This window comes from Trachypithecus francoisi, unplaced genomic scaffold (genome assembly GCF_009764315.1).
Source record: "Trachypithecus francoisi isolate TF-2019V2 unplaced genomic scaffold, Tfra_2.0 Lachesis_group8, whole genome shotgun sequence".
In the NCBI taxonomy this organism is placed as follows: Eukaryota; Metazoa; Chordata; class Mammalia; order Primates; family Cercopithecidae; genus Trachypithecus; species Trachypithecus francoisi.
Genome location: NW_022681473.1, coordinates 68,599,575 through 68,616,561, shown reverse-complemented (window position 1 = coordinate 68,616,561; position 16,987 = coordinate 68,599,575). Strand labels below are relative to the sequence as shown.

The window sequence follows — 16,987 nt, the reverse complement described above, 5'->3', positions numbered from 1 at the left end:
CTCCATCTCAAAAAGAAAAAAAAAAAGCACCATTCCTGTAATGTTAAAGTTCCCCCCCCCCACCAACTTACGAGAATTCATTTAACCATAATTACCTCACCAAAGGCTCTGTTTCTAAATAGTCAAATTGGGGATTAGGGCTTCAATATATGAATTTGTGGGGGACACAATTCAGTCTGTGGCATGTAATATTATGAAACTATCCATTGTAAAAACTATGATGGTTAACATAAGATACCTGAGGAAGAAATTGGGAGGGGGAGGACTGATATGTTTAAGGAGATTTATTTTTGAATGCTATGATGTGCAGCTGTATATTCTTAAGATAAAAATATTATGTGTATCAAAACTTTTTTTTTTTCGAGACGGAGTTTTACTCTTGTTGCCCAGGCCTGGAGCACAGTGGCGCAATCTTGGCTCACCGCAACCTCCACCTCTTGGGTTCAAGCGTTTCTCCTGCCTCAGCCTCCTGAGTAGCTGGGATTACAGGCATGCACCACCAGGCTCAGCTAATTTTGTATTTTTAGTGGAGACGGGGTTTCTCTATGTTGGTCAGACTGGTCTTGAACTCCCGACCTCAGGTGATCTGCCTGCCTTAGCCTCCTAAAATGCTGGAATTACAGGTGTGAGCCACCATGCCCAGCCAAAACTTTCTTTTAATTTTGAGTTTGAGTGCAGCAAAAAAGCATTTGTATCAAACTGGAATGAGCATTTGCATATGTAAGTACAATTGGCAATACTCTTGTTCATAGTGAATAGATTACTAGTAATAAATGAGACAAGATAGTAAATCATTTTTTATATTTTCTATTGTACCTGATGAAAGCACAGATATTTATGATGTTACTCATAATGATTTCTTTGTAACTTTGATGAGAGAAGTTTAATATGATTGGAGATAAAAGAACTCACTTCCCTGTATCGTTATCTAGGGACTTTTTTGTATTAAAAAGTTAAAAGTGGAACATGGCATTGTCATGGTAAACTTGTGAATTGGATAAGCTCCCATACATGAGTCAATGTGTTGATTAATAAATGAGCTACACAACACAGTATTTTTCCATACATTGCAGTGTTGTATCTTTAGTGCCCATTGGGATCCTTGTTAGGTTTAAGTGTTCAGATTCACAAAACTACTATAGACAACACTTGGCATCAGTATACTGAGATTGATGTAGGACAGGGATCATAGCTTGCCAGCAGGAGCAATATCTAGCCTTAGGAATAGTCTTTGCAACAATTCTTACGGCCATCCAGAAGCTGTTTTCTCCCAGGTAACAACTGGAGAAACAAGTAGCTGGGATTTACATTGAGCGGGTCCAGGAACCACTCTATCTCAAAAGCCTCATGTTCCATGGAAGCTGATATCTCTTATATCAACTTTATGGACCAAAGTCCCAGGATTCTCACTGCATTCAGGAGGTCCCAAGGGTGACACCTTTGTCCTGTATTTATATATATTTTTTATTCTAGATTGCAAGGTTTAATTTTTGGGGGGGGGCTCCATGCTGGAGTACGGTGGTGCGATCTTGGCTCACTGCAACCCCCACCTCCTGGGCTCAAGTGATCTTCTAACCTCAGACCCCCAAGTAGCTGGGCCTACAGGTACAAGCAACCATGCCTAGCTCATTGTTGCCTTTTCTGTAGAGATAGGGTTTCACTATGTTGTCCAGGCTGGTTTCGAACTCCTGAGCTCAAGTGATCCACCTGCCTTGGCCTCACAAAGTGCCAGGATTATAGGCATGAGCCACCGTGCCTGGCTGGGTTTAAATTTTTTAATTGACAAAGAAAAGTTGTATATATTTATGATGGAATATCTAAAACTAATTCCGTTTTGTGAACTGTCTAAAACTAATTACCATATGCATTGACTCACAGACTTATCTTTTTTTGTGGTGAGAGCACTTAAAGTCTCCTGTCCTAGCAATTTTCAAGTGTACAGTACATTGTTGTAACTGTAGTCACCATGTTGTACAGTAGATCTCTTGAACTTATTCATCCTAACTGAAAGTTTTTATCTTTGACCAGCATCTCCCCACACCTTCAGTCCCTCATAACCACTATTCTACTATGCTTCTGTGAGTTCAACTCTGAGATTCCACATGTAAGTGAGATCATGGGGTATTTCTTTCTATACCTGACTTATTTTACTTAGCATAATCTCTTCCAGGTTTATCTATGTTGTCACAAATGACAGGATTTCTTTCTTTGTTAATGTTGAATAATATTCCATCGTGTATATAGATCATATTTTCCTTATCCTTTAATCTGTTGATGGACACTTAGGTTGATTCCATATCTTGGCTATTGTGATTAATGCTGGAGGGAACATGGGAGTGCAGATATCTCATTAACAAACTGGTTTCATTTTCTGTGGATATATACCCCGTAGTGGGATTACTGAATCCTGTACTACTTATATTTTTAGCTTTTTGAGGAACCTTCATACTGTTTTCTATATGGCTATACTAATTTACATTCTCACCAACAGTGTACGGGGATTGTCTTTTTTTTTTTTCTTTCCTCATTTTTGCCTACACCTGTTGTGTTGTCTTTGATAATAATCACCCTAACAGGTGTTAGGTGATATCTCTTTGTGGTTTTGGTTTACATTTTCCTGATGAGTAGTAAGATTGAACATTGTTTGATACTTGTGGGCAATTTCTAGAAACTTACGGAGAGGGATCCAAAAGTTTCTGTACTGAATGTATAATAATGCACTAACCAAGCATGGTGTTGCACGCCTTTGGTCCCAGCTACTGGGGAGGCTGATGCAGGCTTGAGCCCAGCACATTGAGGCTGCAGTGAGCCGTGCTCACACCGGCATACTCCAGCCTGTGCAACAGAGTGAAACCCTGTCTCAAAAAAGGAAAAAAAAAGTACTATTTTTATTGTCATATAAAACATTGTTTTGGCAGGGTGTGGTGGTTCACGCCTGTAATCCCAGCACTTTGGGTGGCTGAGGTGAGAGGATCACTTGAAGTCAGGAGTTCAAGGCCAGCTTGGTCAACATTGTAAAACCCCATCTCTACTAAAATTACAAAAATTAGCTGGGTGTGGTGGCATGTGCCTGTAATCCCAGCTACTCCGGAAGCCAAGGCAGGAGAATCACTTGAACCCAGGAGGCGGAGGTTGCAGTGAGCCGAGATTGCGCCACTGCACTCCAGCCTGGGTGACAGAGTACAACTCCCTCTCAAAAAAATTAATAAAATAAAACATTGTTTTACTTTAAACAAGTATAGGGAGACTAATAAATACAGATGTTATTGGTACAACATTATGATATCTAAAAGAGTTTCCTTTTATAGGAATAAAAGAAAAGATACTCTTTATTATCACCATCTGTCTTTTACATCATGTTTGAGTTAAGTAGAAAAAATGACAGGAAATACACTGACGTTTGCATTTCTTTCTCTTATTTTTTTGCCATGAACAATAGGACACAAACCATAGTGCTGCTGCTTTTTTTTTTTTTAAGAACTTAAATAATGTTTTTAACTCCTCTATCATTCCCAATAATTTAAGAACTTTTTTAAAGAGATAAGGTCTTGCTCAATTGCCCAGGATAGAATACAGTGTCATGATTATAAATCACTGTAACCTTGAACTCCTGGGCTCAAGCAATCCTCCTACCTGAGCTTTCCGAGTAACTGGGACTACAGGCGTGTGCTACCATGTCCAGCTAATTTAAAAAAAAAAAAAAAATTGTTTTTTTAAAGATGAGGTCTCGCTATGTTGCCCAGTCTTAGCCTCCTGGCCTCAAGGAATCCTCCCACCTCAACCTTCTAAAGCAGTGTGATTACAGGAGTAAGTCTTTCTTTTTTTTTTTTTTTTAAGACAAGGTTTATGCTCTGTCTCCAGGCTAGAGTTGAGTGGCTCAAACATGGCTCACTGCAGCTTTCGCCTCTTGGGCTCAATCAGTCCTCCTACCCCAGCTTCTTGAGTAGCTGGGACTACAGGCATGTGCCACTATGCCCAGCTAATTTTTGTATTTTCTGTAGAGTCAAGGTTTCACCATGTTGCCCAGGCTGGTCTCAAACTCTTGTGCTCAAGCGATCTGCCTGTCTCAGCCTCCCAAAGTGTTGGGATTACAGGTGGGAGTCACCACGCCTGGCCTATAGTGCTTCTTATGTGAAAGATTTTTCCTTATTGGGGAAGGAGGGAGGGAAGAAGGGAGGAAGGAAGGAAATATTTCATGATTGGAGGAACTGTTGAAGTTGGTTTGCTCTGATTGAGTTTGTTATGGTTTGAATTAGAAGGGGAAAATTTATCATTCATGAATTTTGGAAAGTAATAGTGGTGTGCATTTTAAGTCTCTACAAATTCCCCCATAAAAGGAACATATTGGTGGTAATAACAAATCATATAGACAAAATCTACAACAAAGGTCTTAAAGATTCTCAGGTACTATGGGCCTCATGAATTCTCAATTCTCACCACCCAAAGCCTTTCCAGGATTAAGCTCCACGCTGACGTGAAACTGCTGGGCATAGGCTCCAAATTAAGTAGGACAGGGACAACAGGACAAACAAAAAGAAGGTTCAAATAAAATTATGGGAGAGGAATAGAGTTAGGTGATCTCATAAAGTACATTGCTTTAATTTTGAGTATTTCACAGAAATAACAGGGGAACTCTAAAGTTATGAAATTGGAAAAACTATCATAAAAATGACTTTTTTCTAAAAGTTTAGGGAATCTACTTGTACGTAAAACCAGACAACTAAAAGGGAGCAATTTCAAATCTCCTGGGATTATAAGAACAAAAGAGAACAAGAAGCAGAATAACATCCCTACAGACAATGAAAGCTTCTCAGAAAGACATTTCCATCAAACATGAAAACTATAATAAGTGGTAGGACTCGGAAGAGTTAAATTTTAAAAAGACTAAGATAAACATCTGAGTCAACAAACATAAGAATTAATGCCTTTACAAAATAGAAAAATAGCAACCAGGGTATTTGTAAAAAACAAAAAGAAACACAGGATATAAGGATTTGAGAGAAAATGCTATACTGAAAATAGCCAAAGAAGATCCAAGAGATAATGTATCCACAAAATAGAAAAAGCGGGGAACAGATAAATAACTAAAGACTATGTTGGAAAACACTTTCCTGAAGTAGATGGAAACTCAGTGCAGACCAATCAACATCAAGACATTTTCTAGTAAAGTTACAGGGCTTTGAAGAAAGAAATACTTTGGGTATCCAGACAAAAAGACCAAATGACTTACAAGGGAAGGAAAATCAGACTGCCTTATGACATCAGTGTTTTATGCCAGAAGAAAATGCCATAATGTATTTGAGAGACTCTCAGCAGGGAGAAAATGTCAGCCAGGGACTTCATGTCCAGCCAATGTGACTTTCAGATAGACTGCAGATAAGCTGTTACCAAAATCTATAATCTCTTTTCCCATGAGTGTTTTGTATAGGAATCTTGTCATGAATAAGCTTTATGTAGCCAAAATGACTAACAAAACATCAGTAGTAGGTGATAAAGAAATAAATAAAAGTTTAATCACATGTATGTATACCTGCATATTTGTGTTTATGAGAGGAATCTAAGAGCAGTGACACCCCAGTAACAATGAACACAGCCTCCAGATTTTGATTTCAAAATGTCATTCTCCTGTAAGAGGAACCAGAGCTCCTTAGAGAAGAGATTGATCCCAAGAACAAGCAGGGAAAACACAAGATGAGCCTGGAATGTCTGGTAATGCTGGAAAATAAGGATGTGCTCAAAAAGGGATTTGGGCATATCATTAGGACATAGGTGCCAAGTGGAAGGAGTTTCCCGGTATTGAAAGCAGTAAGAGTTTTAGTAACAAAATATATAAAGATAGATAGATTTTAATCCATAGAATAGTACCTATGAGTTCAGACTTATGTGAGTACAATTTGAATAAATAAATAAAAGTGAAGGGTCATCTTTTCTCTGCAAGTGAACATCTGTTAAAACATGTAGATGTAATGAGGGAAGTGCGGATCACGAGGTCAGGAGATCGAGACCATCCTGGCTAACACAGTGAAACCCCGTCTCTACTAAAAAAAAATACAAAAAACTAGCCGGGCGAGGTGGCGGGCGCCTGTAGTCCCAGCTACTCGGGAGGCTGAGGCAGGAAAATGGCGTGAACCTGGGAGGCGGAGCTTGCAGTGAGCTGAGATCCGGCCACTGCACTCCAGCCTGGGCGACAGAGCGAGACTCCATCTCAGAAAAAAAAAAAAAAAGAAAGAAAATGCTACAGTAATAATTGTTGCAAGCAAGATCCCTGATAGATACTAAAATTAGTGGGTGAAAGTTTGTTTAGAAGCAGGATATTAGCATAATTTCAAAGTATCTCCCCCAAGATATTTAACTGTTACAAAGGTGAAAATGGTAATTTTACAGTGAAATAACCCCAGTTGACATCACCTTAACCAAATAGTTAACCTCACCAGTAAGATGTTGTATTAGTCTGTTCTCCTGCTGCTAATAAAGATACACCTGAGACTGGGTAATTTATAAAGGAAAGAAGTTTAATGGACTCACAGTTCTGCATGGCTGGGGAGACCTCATAATCAGGGTGGAAGGCAAAGGAGAAGCAAAGACATGTCTTGGCAGAAGGCAAGAGAGCTTGTGCAGGGGAACTCCCGTTTATAAAACCATCACATCTCTTGAGACTTACTCACTACACGAGAACAGTATAGGGGAACCACCCCCATGATTCAGTTATCTCCACCTGGCCCTGCGCTAGGCACATGGGGATTATTACAATTCAAGGTGAGATTTGGGTGGGGAAACAGCCAAACCATATCAGGTATATTGACATCATGTAACTCTTTATACAAAGCACAACGTAACTGTTGTGGAATTATTGTCAAAAAATTCCACATTAGATTGTATAACCTCAATCTAATCTAGAGAAAACACCAAACAAGCCCAAATTAAGAGGTATTCTACAGAATAACTGTGTCGGGGTCAGAAGAGACAAAAAAAGAATGAGGAATGGAGGAGACTAAGGGTTGGAGGAGACCAAGGAAAAAGAATACACTGAGACGTGGATCCTGGAATAAAAAAGGACATTGAAGGAAAACTGGTGAAATTTGAGTAAAATATGTTTAATAGTATTTTACCAATGTTAATTTTCTGTTTTGGTCATTATACTCTAGTTATGTAAGTTCTTAACATTAGGAAAAGTAGGGTGAGAGTGCACTTGAAGTTTTTTTTCTGTTTCTTTTTTTGTTTTGTTTTGTTTTGTTTCGTTTAAGAAGGACTTTTGCTCTTCTTGCCTGGGCTGGAGTGCAATGGCTTGATCTGGGAACACTGCAACCTCCACCTCCAGGGTACAAGCAATTCTCCTGCCTCAGCCTCCTGGGTAGCTGGGATTACAGGCACCTGCAACCATGCCCGGCTAATTTTTTTGTATTTTTAGTATAGACAGGGTTTCACCTTGTTGGCCAGGCTGGTCTCAAACTCCTGACCTTGTGATCTGCTCGCCCCAGCCTCGCAAAGTGCTGGGATTACAGATGTGAGCCACTGCACCCAGCCACCTACTGTATCATCTGTGTCCTTGAAAACCAAGATTTTCAGTGTGGGGGAAAAGCAAATAATGTGTAAGCTAGAAAAGGTTAAGAAAACACGAACTATCAGAATGAACTCGTGAGTTTTGTTTTGCCTTTTTTTTTTTTAGTTAAAAGTGTGTGTGTGTGTGTATGTCCTAACCCTGTTTACTAAAAAGGCTTAGAAACATTGGTCAACCCAGTACCTGTGAGCATCCTCAATGCCCAGATTGTGGTCTTGAAATACAACTTCCCAGTAAACTAAACCAATTTAAAAATCAGAAAAATGGTTGATTTCAGTTCTGCAGCATGATAAGCTCAGAATCATCTTGTCACTCCAGGTAATAAGGAGGTTATCAAAGTCATGTTAAAATGACTCAAGATAACGAGTCAAACACTTACCCTTCCTTTTGTATATGAACTTTACCACTGTGTAACAAGATAGTAAATGAGTAAAGCACTCTTGTTTTTATAAAAGTATTCCACTAGTCACAGATGAATGAATGATTGAATGGGAATGTCATCATTTTGAAATCGCTAATAAGTTAAAAGATTTTATATTGAGCATCAACATCTGCTAATAAAAAGAGAAATAACCAGATATCATATGCCTGTTAATAAAGAACTCCCCAACGCCAGATAAGTAGTTTTGTCACAGAAATTGAACCTGAATCTGTTGAAGTGATGATTCACAGGATAAACAAAGAACAGAGGAACATGGGAATGTAGTCTGCAGTGTCTAGAAACTGTAGGACAGTGGATTTAGTGTCTTGAACAAATAAATTGCAAGAAAAACAAGGGATAGAGGGGATAACATTAACGTATCCTTAAAAAGAAAATAAACTTGTAAAACTAAACTATCAACAAAATAAGGAATAAGTTTAAGAGATATGTACTATGTGATGACTAGTTAGTAACACTGTATGCCTAAAATTGCCAAATAGATTTTAAGTGTTTTCACTACAAAAAAAAATTATATTGTGAGGTAATATGTATGTTAACTAACTTGATCTAGCCATTCTACACTGTATTTATATTTCAAAACATCTGCCATATTTACAATTTTTACTTGTCAACAAATTTTGTCTGCCATATATACAATTTTTACTTGTGAACAAATTTTAATTTAAAAAAGTCAGAATAATAGTTATTTTTGGTAAAGAAGAGAATTTTTTTAACCTTAAAACACAATTTTAATGTTTTTTAACAGAATTTTATAGTCATAAAATAACATTGATTTTAGAAACAATATTTTTATAACAGAGTATTTTCTTCCAAGATTCTATTTTAGAGTTTTGTACTTTGAACAGTTGGTTCCTTAATGTTATTGTCCATTAGCCTATTTTTAGATTTTTCTAATTTGGCTTGGAAGTGAAATGTGTCATTATATTATGGATTGTGGGGTTTATGTAATTTCTTTTTTTTTTATTATACTTTAAGTTCTAGGGTACATGTGCATAACGTGCAGGTTTGTTACATATGTATACTTGTGCCATGTTGGTGTGCTGCACCCATCAACTCGTCAGCACCCATCAACTCGTCATTTACATCAGGTATAACTCCCAATGCAATCCCTCCCCCCTCCCCTCTCCCCGTGATAGGCCCCGGTGTGTGATGTTCCCCTTCCCGAGTCCAAGTGATCTCATTGTTCAGTTCCCACCTATGAGTGAGAACATGTGGTGTTTGGTTTTCTGTTCTTGCGGTAGTTTGCTGAGAATAATGGTTTCCAGCTGCATCCATGTCCCTACAAAGGACGCAAACTCATCCTTTTTTATGGCTGCATAGCATTCCATGGTGTATATGTGCCACATTTTCTTAATCCAGTCTGTCACTGATGGACATTTGGGTTGATTCCAAGTCTTTGCTATTGTGAATAGTGCCGCAATAAACATACGTGTGCATGTGTCTTTAGAGCAGCATGATTTATAATCCTTTGGGTATATACCCAGTAATGGGATGGCTGGGTCGTATGGTACTTCTAGTTCTAGGTCCTTGAGGAATCGCCATACTGTTTTCCAAAGAAGAGAATTATTATTGGAAAAGGCACGTATAGCTCCCTTGGGGTAGCTGCTAAATTTCTTTTTCATTTTTGCCTTCTACTGTATTAAGCTATGCATTTGTTTTGTGTGATTTTCTTTGCTATACTTAATCATTAAAAAATTCTTGATACCTTTGTCAAGTAAGTACCATGAAATTTTAAAGTTATAAAAGAATTGTCACTGGTCAGGTGCAGTGTCTCATGCCTGTAATCCCAGCACTTTGGGATTACAAAAGGTTCAAGAGGGTCGCTTGAGCTCAGAAGTTTGAGGTTATAGTGAGGTATGATCATACCAGTGCACTCCAGCCTGGGTGACAGAGCAAGACGTTGTCTCTAAAAATAAAAAAAATTTAAAAAAGAATTGGCACAAATTCAGATCCCTTTATCATACAGCGAAATGGTGCAGGCAGCTTGCATAAAATTTTCCATTATGTGCATCTTGATAGTATCAAATGATAATTTCAGTATTTGAGCACATTTTGGAAACTGTTAAGTCTGTTGACATTTTCAAAATGGTGAAAGTTTCTTTGGCAAACAAAACTTCAATTGCAGAAATATACTCTTAGACACAGGTAATATTTCACCTGTCATATTTCACTCATTTCAGTCAACAAATATTTATTGAGTATGTGCAATTTGTCATGCACTATCTTCAGTATTGCGAATGTAGCCGTGAAAAAAATCAGTCAAATTTTTCCCATCATGGAGATTACATGTCATAATTATCAAACAATAAACAAGATTAGTAAATAAAATATACAGTATAGATGGTGATAAGGAGGTATAGAGGGAAAATAATTTGGGGAAGAAAGTGGGACATAATTTTAGACTGAGTTGCTAGAAAATGACTCATCGAAGAGTTGGTACTTAGGTAGAGTCCTAAAGGATCTGAGAGAGCAAGCCATGCAAATACCAGAGAAAAAGGACTTTTATGCTGACAAAAACAGGCAGGACCCCGAGGTGGAGCAAGCCTACTTACTTACTATGTTAGAGCAAAGATTGACTGACCAGGGTTTATCTTCCCAATCTGACCTGCCACCTGTTTTATTAATTAAATTTTATTTATTCATTTAACATATGATTGTCAGTGACTCCTTTTTCACTACAATGGTAGTCTTAAGTAGTTGTGACAGACTCCATGGCTTGGGAAGCTAATAATATTTACTCTGACCCTTTATGGAAAGTTTGCTGATCTGTTTCATAGAAAAGCAAGGTTATCAATATAGCTGAAGCAGAATGAGTGGGGACTATTTGTAATAGGGGAAAAAAGAGGTTGGGCAGGTAAGGCTCTGGAAGAGTGGGAAGAGGGACATGCCAGTTGTACTGGGCCTTGTGGTTTATTGAGAATTTTGGTTTTCAATATGAATGGCCATGAAGAGCTTTTATAATTAGTTATCTTGCAATAATCCTTTAACTATTCTTGTTTCTGTCATCATTCACTTTAATCTGTTTTCAATACTACAGCTAGTGAGAGCTCATTAAAACAAGTGAGATGATGAAACTTTGATTAAAACTCTTTCTGAGTAGGCTAGAGGATATGAAATGCAAAACATTAATGGAAGGATTGGCCTTAACTTAAAATAGATATCACTGGCTTTGTTTTATTTTGGGAATTTTTTCAGGACAGAGTTTCACTTTGTTGTCCAGAGTGGAGTGCACTGGCGTGGTCATGGCTCACTGCAGGCTCAGCCTCCCTGGGCTTGGGTGATCCTCCCACCTCAGCCTCTAGTATAACTGGAACTACAGGTGTGCGCCACCATGCCTGGCTAATTTTTCACCATGCCTGGCTAATTATTTTTGGTCGAGACGGGTTTTGTTATGTCGCCCAGGCTGGTCTCAAACTCCTGGGCTCAAACAATCTGCCCACCTTGGCCTACCAAAGTGCTGGGATTATAGGCGTGAGCCAACATGCCTGGCCCAAGGTACCTTTTCTGAAGTGCATATCTGATCCTGTCACTCCACTCCCTGCATTAAACACACTGGGTTTCTTATTTATCTAATTAAAAAGATATTACATGTTCACTATAGAAAACTTGGGAAAGTGTAAAGCAAAAAATAAAAATTGGTTGTTATCCTATTATCAAGATGCAACAATACTGTTGACATTGTGTTCTGTTTCTTTCTAGTCATTATTCTAGGCATGGTTACAGATTTATTGGTTTATTTATGTGAATTAGGATTACATGAAAAATGCAGTTTTATTTTCTACTTTTTGCGTTTAACATGCTACCATGATAGTTTCCCTGTCTTTGAAAATTTCTTTAATGAGGTTTCCAAGTGTAAAGCAAGCACTCAGTAAATATGTATTGAATAGTTATTGAATGGTTTTACCTAATTTATGCTAATACTACCAATGTATGAGCATAATTCCTTTTGCCATATCTAGAAGCTTTGAACATTATGACTAAATAAAAACTTTGCTGGTTGGTTAAATTAAAAATCTCGCTGCTTTTTGAATTTTAATTTCTTTGATTACTAGTGGAGTTTGAACATTTCAGCCATTGTATTGTTGGTTGACATCCATGGCTAATTTTGTTTTGGGATCTTTAGTTTTAGCTTATATTTTAAATGATCTTTTAAGTAAATGCATTTATTAATCCTTCAATGCAGTATACCTTAGCATCTGTTAAATGTATCATGTCCTTGCCCAAATCTCACTTTGTAAGTTGGTGAAATATCCTTCATAGAATTTTTAATTAAATATTGCTTTACAGTCTACATAAGACTTCCTGTTAGTAAAAGCTACCTCATGAAAAGTATTGATGTTATTTGCCAGCATTTAGACTAGAATTTGTTGCCATTTGAGTTTATTCAATTTAGTCAGCACATGTTTGAGTGTCTTACTGCAGGTGAATAATCCATGATTCTGCCCCAGAGTAGTTCATAAGACTGGTAGGACACATAGATTTGTAAATAAAGAATTATAATTCTGGGCAGTAAGTGCTATTATAGAAGTCTGTATAAAGCAATGTGCAAACGCAAGAAAAGGAGCCGTTAATTCTTTATAGGGAAAGGATCAGATAAAATTATAAAATGGAGTGATATTTTAACTGGGCTTGAAGGAGGTAAGATCTTGCCTATAATATAATAATATTGGCAAACATTGAGTGCTTGCCTGGTATTACTCTTCTGAAGGCCTTATATGTAGTATTGTATGCAATTATTGGCAACCCAGATTGTGCCTGTTATTTTAGTTGTTTTACAAATTAGGAAAGTGGGTGGGAGGAGGGTCAGGATCAAAACACTACCTATCAGATACTATGTTTATTATTGCCTGGATGACAAAATAATCTGTATGTCAAAGCCTGGTGACACGCAGTTTACCTGTGTAACAAACCTGTGCATGTACCCTTGAACCTAAAGTAAAAGTTTAAAAAAAATTAGGAAAGTGAGGAATCTTAAAAGGTACAAAATAGCAATTGCTTACTAGGCAGAGTTAACAGAGTTAAACAAAAAAGTGATGGCAGCTTTGGGAAACTGAATTTTCCTATGTGGCTGAAGTTTGTGGTAAAAAGACGGGCCAAGTAATTAATAGTCGCTCCCAAGTACTATGTGAAAGTACTTTGCATGCTCCATTTTCAAAAATTCCCCTTAGATAAAAAGAAAAAAAAAATCCTTACAGTTACTCCTTGAGGTATAGATATTTATGTTTCAGTTTTTTAAAGAGTTTAGAGTCTAAAGAGACTTAGAAAGTTTCAAGTAATTTTCTAAAGGTCCCACAGCTGGCCAAGGTGGAGGTGACACAAAAGCGTTAAGGTTTTTCTGACTCTTTGAGAGTCTTATTTTTCTTTCTTTCTTTTTTTCTTTTTCTTTCTTTCTTTTTTTTTTTTGGAGACAGAGTCTTGCTCTGTCGCCAGACTGGAGTGCAGTGGGGCAATCTCAGCTCACTGCAACCTCCGCCTCCCAGGTTTAAACTATTCTCCTGCCTCAGCCTCCCAAGTAGCTGGGACTACAGGCCCACACCACCCCACCCTGCTAATTTTTGTATTTTTAATGGAGACGGGGTTTCATCATGTTGGCCAGGATAATCTCAATCTCTTGACCTTTGTGCGACCCACCTTGGCCTCCCAAAGTGCTGGGATTGCAGGTGTGAGCCACCGCACCTGGCCAGGAGTCTTAATTTGTAGTGAAATAGTTCAAATAAAAAATAGTATAAAACACTTGTATATCCAACATTTTATTTGTGTGGTGGGTTTTTTTGTTTTTTTGTTTTTTGTTTTTTGAGACAGGGTCTTGCTTTGTCGCCCCAGCAGGAGTGCAGTAGTGCAATCATAGCTCACTACAGCCTTGACTTCCTGGACTCAAGCAATCCTCCCACGTAGCTGGGATCACAGCTCCTTCTCCAGGTATTGTGTATAGAATCTGGACTCAAAGAAGGGAAAAGGGCAAAAGGCACCAGTCAGCTGACTCCTTTCTCACCCACGACTTCCTCATGCATGTCATTGGTCATAACTGGATCACATGACTCACAGCTTTAAGGTATTTGAGGAGGCAAGTGCCTTCCTGAACAAAATTCGTTCTGTTTGTAAGAAAGAAGAGGAGAATAGATAATGGGCAGGCAACTCGTAGTGTCTTCTACTGTTAACTTATATAGAATATTCAATGTATCATTACAGAGTGATTCTGCTAGGGGTGGTGGAGAAAGCACATAATAAGTGATCAATAAATATTTATTGAGTAAATGAATGAATCACTTTTAAAAACCCACAGTAGATACAACTTCTCTTGAGTCACCTCATTTGTGAAGAAATGTGATGCTGTGTTTCAGTTTTTGGAGTGAATTTTTCCTTTGGTCACTTCAAATTTTATGCCTCTTAAACTCATTTATGTGCTCTTTTACAACTTTTTTTTGACAAACTTTGGGAAAATCCTTGTGTCACTGACCTTTTCACTAATTTTTATAGTGCTTAAAGGTTCATATTCTGTCCTAGTTCTTCGTTTCTCTGTACTATTTTGGAAACGTATTTATTTAATTTAGAGGAGCTAGAATATTAATTGTTGTCATTTTTTTTTCTTAAAAGAACCAAGCCGGCCAGGGCGTCGGCTCACGCCTGTAATCCCAGCACTTTGGGAGGCCAAGGTGGGTGGATCACCTGCGGTTGGGAGTTCGAGACCAGCCTGACCAACATGGAGAAACCCCATCTGTACTAAATATACAAAATTAGCCGGGCATAGTGGCTCATGCCTGTAATCCCAGCTACTTGGGAGGCTGAGGCAAGAAAATCGCTTGAACCCAGGAGTCAGAGGTTGTGGTGAGCCGAATCACACCATTGCACTCCAGCCTGGGCAACAAGAGCGAAACTTCGTCTCAAAAAAAAAAAAAAAAAAAAAAAGAACCAAGCCAAATACACAAAAACCCAAGAATTTAACATTTTTGGAATAAAAGAAAAATAACACCAGTGGAGAACAATAGTTGAGGTTATTTAGTCCAGCTGCTTCATTTATAGATGAAGAAAGATCAGTGAGTTTGTGACACACCCAAAGATGCATCACTAGCTAAATTAGTTAACCTGAGAAGAATCTTGAACCTAATGTCATTTCTTGTTTTATTTTGCTGTGTTGTTACTCAAACCAAGATCAGTTACCTGCGAATGAAAACGTAAGAGAAATCTACTGAAGAAACTGAGAAACTTACTTTACATTGGATCAGGGTCATGATGAGATCTTTAGATACTTTCTGAACCACAGAATAGAGATAAAAAAATACTAACTTGTGTTTAGTGCACACTTAGTATTGGTTTGAAGGTTTTTTTTTGTTTTGTTTGTTTGTTTCTTTTTTTGAGACAGGATCTCACTCTGTCACCAATGCTGGAATGCACCCAGGCTGGAATGCAGTGGCATGATCAGGGGTCAGGGTTAACCTTGAACTCCTGGGCTCCAATGATCCTTCCACCTCAGCCTACCTAATAGCTGGAACTACAAGCACACACCACCATGCCCCAGCTTTTTGTATTTTTTGTAGAGACAAGAGTTTCACCATGCTGCCCAGGCTGGTCTCGAACTCCTGAGCTCAAGCGATCCGCCCAATTTGGCCTCCCAAAGTGCTGGGATTAAAGGCGCGAACCGTTGCACGTGGCGGTTGAAGTTATTTTTAAAGATAGTAATCAGTATTTTAACTGTTAAATAAGGTGTTCATTTAGTTAAATTTCCTGATGTACTAGCTAATCTCATTAAATGAGAATTTATCAAACCTGTTTTATCAGTGGGAAAGAGAAAACATACAAATTAGGTAATTACTGTCATCTCTGTTTTTTTCTTACCTTATTTATGCTGTAGTAGAACTATTTTATATTTTGAATTAAATTTTTTTTTTTTTTTTGCTGTCATCTCTTGACATATTTTAGCGGCATTCCCTACAGCACTGACTTTCTAAAGAAGGAAGAAATACTGATTACAGTTGCTTAACTCTCAGACCCTGAATGGTTCTAAATGGTTCTTGGCTTTTTTATTTGCAACATCATTGGACATAAAAGAAACGGTGGTTTGTAATGAAAATACTCACTTTTAATGAAATGTTAAATTTTCATTTCAAAAAACATATCCTGCTTTATCTTCTCACTTCTTTCCATCCCATTATTCCATGAAATATATCCTAACTGGTTTATCAATTTGATGTGAATCATTTCAAAATTTTTGGAAAAAGTTTATATCTTAGTAAAACTTTGTTTAGAATTAGGTTTTTCAGTAGCAAGGATAAGGTGAAGGGATTAAAAATGTAAGTAAAATTAGTAGTTAATATATTCTGTAATGCAATCTCTATAATCCTATTCAGAGATTATGCTATTTACTGAATATAGCTTTGGTTATGTTTAAATCTGCACCAGTATTAGGTACTCCATAAAAGTTGAAAATATATAGCCAATAAGGTATAAAGAAGAATTGACAGATAAATCTAAACAATTTCTTTGTATAGTACTAACTTCTGAAATGTTCAGTGGTGGCATTTGATAAAGTAAGTTGTAATATGATCACATTGAAGATTGTTATATAATTATTAAACTCAATTTTTATAAAAGGCATTTAGTATCGTAAGAAAGTGCCAGTGTTTCAACGAATAAATTGAGGCAACATGATACCAACTTATTGAAAAATATACAATACCAGAAGGAAGTAACCTAAAATATTACTAGTGATTGCCTCTGGGTAATAGGATACGGGCTTTTTGTCTTTCTATATTTTTCGTTTTCCCACTGCCGTGTTCCTGGTACAAGTGAAATGAAGTGCTCAGTGACTTGCGAAAAAGAACAGTTGTCAGTTTGTAAAACAAATATGGTCTTTTGGAAATGTTTTATGTAGCATTTTCAATTTTATGTTTTTAAGCCATCTCTTGAATTTGAATAAATTATTTGAACTGCATAAATATTTGCAATCCATTGAGAACACTGAAACAAAAAGTAAAAATCAGAAACCTAAA

General features: G+C 37.5%; 1 protein-coding gene across 1 annotated transcript in view; it reads left to right on the top strand.

Moving 5' to 3' along the window:
• Positions 1–16,987, top strand: part of RSF1 (remodeling and spacing factor 1) — a 167,156-nt gene that overhangs the window by 107,121 nt on the left and 43,048 nt on the right. The gene's annotated exons all lie outside the window — the stretch shown is intronic.